The sequence below is a fragment of the Rhinolophus ferrumequinum genome, chromosome 7 (genome assembly GCF_004115265.2).
Source record: "Rhinolophus ferrumequinum isolate MPI-CBG mRhiFer1 chromosome 7, mRhiFer1_v1.p, whole genome shotgun sequence".
In the NCBI taxonomy this organism is placed as follows: domain Eukaryota; kingdom Metazoa; phylum Chordata; class Mammalia; order Chiroptera; family Rhinolophidae; genus Rhinolophus; species Rhinolophus ferrumequinum.
Genome location: NC_046290.1, coordinates 96,140,076 through 96,147,432, shown reverse-complemented (window position 1 = coordinate 96,147,432; position 7,357 = coordinate 96,140,076). Strand labels below are relative to the sequence as shown.

General features: G+C 44.4%; 1 pseudogene; it reads right to left on the bottom strand.

Moving 5' to 3' along the window:
* Positions 1-1,979: 1,979 nt before the first annotated feature.
* On the bottom strand, positions 1,980-3,135 carry LOC117024584 (tubulin alpha-1A chain-like; annotated as a pseudogene).
* Between the last annotated feature and the right edge of the window lie 4,222 nt (positions 3,136-7,357).

Sequence of the window (7,357 nt, the reverse complement as noted above, 5' to 3'; positions counted from 1 at the left end):
CTCTGCTGAAATTCTCACTAAGTTCCCTGAGCATCCTTACAACCAATGTTTTGAACTCTGTACCTGGTAGGTTGATTTCCTCCATTTTGTTTGGAGTTTTCTCCTGTGCTTTCATTTGGGATGTTATTTCTCTTTTTCCTCATTTTGACTCTCTCTCTCTCTCTTTTTCCCTATGTATCAGGTAGATCTGCTATGTGTCCCAGTCTTGGCCGGGTGGCCTTATGTAGTAGGTTCCCTGTGGGGTCCTGGTACAGTCTCCCTGGTCACCTTCTCTAGATGTTCCAGGAGTGTCCCTTATAAGTCTTGTGTGTGCCCTCCTGTTATAGTTGAGTTTTGATTGTTATTGACATATCAGTGGGTGGGATTGACCCTCAGACTGATTGGTTGTGGGGTTTGGTCATGTCCACAGCTTACAGTTTGCTATGTGGGGGACTTACTGCCTGAGTGGGATTCACCCCAGTGGGTTCTGGTGCCCTTTGGGTGTGTGGCTTTTAGTGTTAATCGGGTGGTGCTCTCTTGTGGTCTGAAGTCAACCTCCAAGTATGCTGCTCCTGTGGCCACTGCCTAGGACTGACTGGAAACTACTTGATAGAAGCTACATAGTGATCCCTGGTTATTCACTGCCTGTGATAAACCTAGAGGCATGTGGGAGAAGCCATGCTGCAAACTGAGGATGTCGGCAACCAGTGCAGGGTCTGGGGTAGCTCTGCAAAAAGGCAAAACACCCCTAGGTCTGCTGCCACCTGCCAGCTTTCTTTAGGTTCACCCACTGATAAAGCCTTGTGCAGTACACAAATTGGGTGAGTCAGGGTTTCAAGAAGTCACTAGAATGGGAAGAACTGATGTTACCAGGTTAATGTAGATTCTGGTTTGGTGCCATTGCTGAGCCTGGAGCTACTCGACAAAAATCTCAGAGCACACTGAGGCCAGTTCCTGCCTGGCTGGGGCCCATGGACTCAGATAGTTTTCCAAGAAATAGTGTAATGCCGGCAGGGCTGGCTGCTGGGGGAGAAAGTGCCTCTGGCATTGGGGAAGTTGGTTGGCATGGGGTCCCAGCAGAGTCATCAGGGCAGAGCTGTGAAGCTCACCAGTCTATTCAGATTCAGATTTGGCCGTATGGGGGAAGGCTCAAAATAGAAAAGATGGCCACGCCTGAAGGCTACATGGGAGAAGCCCCCCTCACAGGGAAAGTGGTGACTGTCCTCCAGTCTTCGCCAAACACCTTAGTCTGCCCCCTGTATGCCTCTGATGCCTCCTGAGTCACCATCCCTGCACCGCAGCAACTCAGGGTGAGAGCCTGCGAATGAGTGAGACTGTGTGCGGGTCTCTTAAGAGGATGTCCGGGTTTCCTGCAGCCTTCTGTCCCACCTGCCTGGTCAGAATCCCAACTGTGTTTCACAGCCAGATGTTGTAGGGGTTTCTCTTCCGGGCACCATGTCTCCAGGCTGGATAGACTGGTATGGGTGTGGGTTTTTTCGCTCCTCCAGGGGGACCTCTGTGGCTGAGGTATCCCTCTTGATTCTCAACCACTACAGGAGGTTGAGGCCAGCCCATTTTACATCTCTGCCCCTTCTACCAGTCTGGATGTGGTCTCTTTTATATCCTTAGTTATAAAACTTCTGTTCAGCTAGACTTCAGATGGTTTTCCAGGTTGATTGTTCTATAATTTAGTTGTAATTTTAATGTGTTCCCAGAAGGAAGCAGGCACAGTGTTTCTCTACTCTGCCATCTTGGATCTCCTCCTGTCCTTTTTCTTTTTTGTTTTTTTCACTTAAGACAGGGAATACTTTATTTAAACCCAGCAGAGAAATGGACAGGTTGGGTCTGTAACAAAGCATCGTTTTTTAAAGCCTAAGCCCGTAATTGTGTAAGAGAGTATACACTGCTACCTATAATGTCACTGATCAGACAACAGCTTTTCAATGTTTAAAATAGAATAAGCTTCCCTGTGAAAGCAGCACCTTTGTGACATACTAACTTTAGTGTTCCTCTACTCCTTCCCCATGGTCTCCTTCAACAGAATCCACACCACCCTCCTCATAATCCTTGTCAAGGGTAGTCCTGTCTTCTCAGGGCTCAGAAAAGTCTCCATCCTCCATGCCCTCACCCATGTGCCAGTGAACAAAGGCACGCATGGCATCCATCAGGTCAGAGTCTGGATCCAGGCGCTCCCAGGCCTCAGAACCAGCTGTGGTGCTGCTCAGCGTGCACACAGCTCACTGTGCTTCGGCCAGGTCTCCACCAGGTACCAAGTGGGAGGCTTTTAATTAATGCCAACTTTGAAGCCGGTGGGGCACCAGTCCACACACTTGATGGTAGTCTTGGTCTCGATAGTGGCAATGGCAGCATCGACATCTTTGGAAACCATGTTACCATGATGCAACAGGCAGCAAGCCACCTGTATTCACTGTGGCGAGGGCCCCATGTCTCCATCAGTTGGCTGGCTCAGAGCACTCGTCGGCGATCTCTGCTGCAGAAAACTGCTCCCGGTAGGCTTTCTCAGCAGAGATGACAGGGGCATACGTGGCCAGAGGGAAGTGGATGCGGGGACAGGGCCCCAGGCAGATGTAGATGGTATCGTTGTGGACCCTGAAGGCACAATCAGAGTGTTCCGGGATGGTGTGGGTGCTGAGGGGGGAGATGTAGGGTTTAACTACAGCTGTAGAAGCCTGGGAGTGGGGGGACTGGGCAAATGGAAGTGAACCCAGAGCAAGTCGCCCTACCAAAGCTCATGAAAGCCAGGAAGCCCTGAAGCCCTGTGCATTGGTCGGCCAGTGTCCGAATTCAGTCCAAGACAAGGTCAGTGATCTCCTTGCCAGGTGTAGCGCCCCCAGGCATAATTATTGGCAGCATCTTCCTTGCCTGGGATGAGCTGCTCTGGGCGGAAGAGCTGGCCGTAGCTGCCAGTTTGAACTTCATCAATGACCGTGGTTCCAGGTCTACAAACACTGCCCCGATGCTTGCCAGCGCCTGTCTCACTGAAGGTGATGAAGGAGTCATCTCCTCCCCCAAAGGTCTTCTCACACGGCATCTGGCCCTCGGGCTGGATGCCCTGCTCCAGGTGTAGCGCTCCCAGCAAGTGTTGCCCATCTGGACACCAGCCTGGCCCACCTGGACGGAGTTGCACTCATGCATGATTGCTGCTTTGGGGCTGCTCGGTGGATGGCTGAGAGGAAGGGGTTGTTGCTTCTTACAGCGTGCCTCTTAGGTGGTCCATGTAAAAGAACCTGAGAATGAATGTTCTTTTTCTTAGGAGCTAGATGCCAAAATATTTAGGGATGAAGGGTCATGATGTCTGCAATAACTTCTCCAAAGGTTCACCAATGCCTATATATCCAATCTGGTAAGGAAGTAGAGAAAGAGAAATAGAGAGGAAACCAATGTGGCAAAATGGTAACAACTGATAAATCTCAGAGAAAGTTATATGGTTTTCATTGTAGTTTCCTGCAGCTTTTCTGAAGGTTTGAAATATTACAAAATAAAAAGCTGGGGAAACCATATTAAGTCATACCTTTGCATTTCTCAGGAAAAGAAATCCAAAGCTTGATACATTAAATCAAAATGCTTTTCTTCAGGCCTACAGGAAAATGTAATAGACTCCAAATGTGCGTGTCCAAGCGTTACTCTAAAATAAGGCAAGACCAGCACCAGGACAGCAGGACAACATTCTGTAGAGTACACTGCTACATATATTTGTTTCAGGAAATGTACATACACACACACTCATTCAATTACATATGTAATTATATATATTATATATTTGTATATATCATTTCATAGATCATTAGTGATGCTGTAGTCAAAGAAATCCATTTTACAAATAAGTAAACAGAGGCCCAGAGAGGTGTGGTGCATTGCCCAATGTCACACAACTACATACTCACAGAGCTGAACTTACAACCCAGGAGTCCTGTGTTTCATTAACTCTTTTAGTGTTCCATACTTAGTTATTTCAACAAAACAACAGCAGCAATAATAATCAACTTAGAATTTCCAAAACTATTTCATGTTGATAGAAAGTTGGTTTTTGTGTGTGTGGAGTATGTGTATAAATGAGTGCTGCCCAGTCCGTCTCTCTTTTTCTACCAGTCCTCTGTGAAAATGAGACTGCAGAGCAGAAGAAAGGACAGTAACAACATTATAGCCCAAGTGACCTTAAAAGCAAGTAAACCCTACTATTTGAATGGAGTAATGGATAGGCCTGAGCATTATCAGTCATTCTGGATGTGACAGAAATACACTTCTTGTTAGAGCACCAAAGTAAATTCTTTCCAGCATTGCTTTGGTCTCGAGTAAGCAATAGGGAGGAGCTGACAATAATTAGAACGCTGTCTTCTGTACAAGTTTTTTTTCAGAAATATTTGTATTCAATTGGAAAATGGAATCTAACATAAAATTAAGTTGCTTTGTGAAACAGTCTCATTCCTCCTACCCTTTCAGGTTGCTTATATTTTGCATACAATGTGTGGAGTGCTTTAGAAACCTTTTCTTCACCTTGGTAATAAAGTTTCTTGCTCCCCCCCCCGCCTTGTGGAATAATGACCATCTTCTTTTCTGTCAATTGTGGACGTATTTGATATGTGAACATTGTATGTATCTATTTCTTTGGTCCCTCCCTGAAGTACTATCTTAGCATAACTTAAATATTCCTAGCTAAAGTGCCATGTATGGAAATGTCTTCAACCTGGTGCTAATGTACACATTCTTACTCTTCTTAGGAAACAAGTCATTTAGGGACATGTATGGTACCAGAATTCCAAGGCATTGAAAAAAGACCTTCTTGGCTATATAAAAAATAATTTTATTCACCCTCAGCTAGGCAAACCTAGAGGAAGATTAGGAGATAAGTTGGCCACATTTATCATCATACACTCAATCAATACGTTCACTAGACATTTCCCCTGACACGCTATTAAACCAACCCCCTCTACTAGGAAGATAAAACTCTTTAAATAGAAAATAAGTAGACAGTGATGAACAGCAATATTATCCCTGCCTACAATTTAAGTTCCCAGGATTTTGCTAAACTTCTGAATCCTCTCGCTCCAGACACAAAATTGCATTTCCTGTTCTCTGGGGAAGCTAATTTGAGTGACTTGATCTCTTGCTAGAGTAATATGTTATAGGGCAGAAGAATGACTCCTGCACTTCCAGCATGAGTGGCAATGGCGTAGGACTGCCATAACTATGGGCAATGTGGCCCTGCTGCAGGAAGAACCAGGGTGCTGCTGACGTCCAGCTTCTTGGTTCCAGGGCACTGACTTAGACATGCAAGGGCAACTTTGAGGGATCCTTACTGCAAGGGTAGTGTGTTAGAGTTCTCCAGAGAAACAGTACCAATAGGAGAACTAAGATATGCAGACGGTCCCCAACTTAACGACAGTTCCACTTAGGATATTTTATCTTTACGGATGGTGCGAAAGCAAGACACATTCAGTCGAGACCGTATTTTGAATTTTGACCTTCTCCTGGGCTTGCAATACGCCGGACCATCCTCTCCCGTGAGGCCGGGCGGGGCAGTGAGCCCCGCTCCCAGCCTCCGGGACTCTGCAGTGCGCGGGGTCGCCAGCGTGCTTTCGGCTATTGTGTCCGGAGCGTGTTTAGGGCAGGCCGGGCTGCGCTCTGACGTTCAGTGGGTTGGGTGTATTGAATGCAGTTTTGACTGAGGATATTTTCAACTAACGAATGATGGGTTTACTAGCACATAACCCCATTATGTGCCAAGGACCATCTTTTCTTTTTACGTAATTTTTCAAACATTCTAACGTTCCTGCTATGTGACTATCACATATATATGAGGCACATGTCAGTTCCATATTTTCTTGGGACTTCCCTCCCAGAGCTCTCCAATCTGTCCTAGGAAATCCTGAGCTTGCTACATCATTGTCATTCTTGGGTTTTCAATGACCGTTGTCACAAAACTTATCTATGCCACTCTTCTGAGTTTACCCCCATGTTTCCTGCATCCAAAATTCTCCCTCTTTCTTAGTTTTTCCCCTTGTCTTGTACAATATACCTTCCAGTGGGGAACATGAGTGGAAATAACTTAAATTCTTAAATGACTGAAAATATGTTTATCCTATTCTCACATTTGATTGCTGGTTTACTGGGAACAAAATTCTGGGTTGAATATCATTTCGCTTCAGGATATTAATACATTGCTTCAATTGCTTTACACTTCCAATTTCACTGTGGGGAAATCTGATGCCATTGGGAGTTCCTAGCCATTATATGGCATCTGTTTTCCTCTTTGTAAGACTTTTGTAAGACTTTTTAGAAAACTTTTTTTTTTTTTTTTTTTTTTTAGAACGGTTTTAGGTTTAGAGAAAATTTGAGGGTAAAGGACCAAGATTTCCATACGCTCCCTGCCCCCACACGGGCATAGCCTCCTCCATCAACCTTCCCACCAGATGGTACATTTGTTACAATTGATGAACCTACATCAACACATCATCTTCACCCAGAGTCCATAGGTTATATTAGGGTTCATTCTTGGTGTTGTACATTCTATGGGTTTGGGCAAATGTATAATGACAGGTATCCATCATTATAGTATCATACCGAGTATTTTCACTGCCCTAAAAATCTATGCTCTACCTACGTAGCCCTCCTTGCCACCCCCACCAACCCTTGGCAACCACTGATATTTTACTCTCTCCATAGTCTTGCCTTTTCCAGAATGTTGGAATCATATAGTATGTAGCCTTTTCAGATTGGTTTCTTTTACTAAGTAATATACATTTAAGTTTCCTCCATGTTTTTACATGACTTATTATCTCATTTCTTTTTAGCACTGAAATTTATTCCATTGTCTGACTGTACTCCAGTTTCTTTATCCATCATCTACTGAAGGACATCTTGGTTGCTTCCAAGTTTGGGCAGTTATAAATAAAGTTGCTATAAACATCCATGTGCAGGTTTTCGTCTGGACATAAGTTTTCAATTCCTTTGGGTAAATACCAAGGAGTGTGATTGCTGGATTACATGGTAAGAGATGTTTAGTTTTGTTAGAATCTACTAAATTGTCTTCCAAAGTAGCTGTACAAATTTGCATTCCTACCAGCAAACCTGCAATGAATGAGAATTTCTGTTGCTCCCATCCCTGTCAGCATTTGGTGGTGTCCTTGTTTTGGATTTTGGCTGTTATAATAGGTTATGTAGTGGTATCTTATTGTCATTTTAATTTCTGTAAGCTTTTAGGATCTTCTCCTTATATCTTGTCTTCTGAAATTTCATGATGATATAACTTGATGTGGAATGTTTTGGTTCTTTTTTCATTTGTTGTATGAGGCACTTTGTTGTATGAGGGACTTAGTGAGATGTTTCGTGTTTGCTTTTTATAATTTCCTCCTCTTCA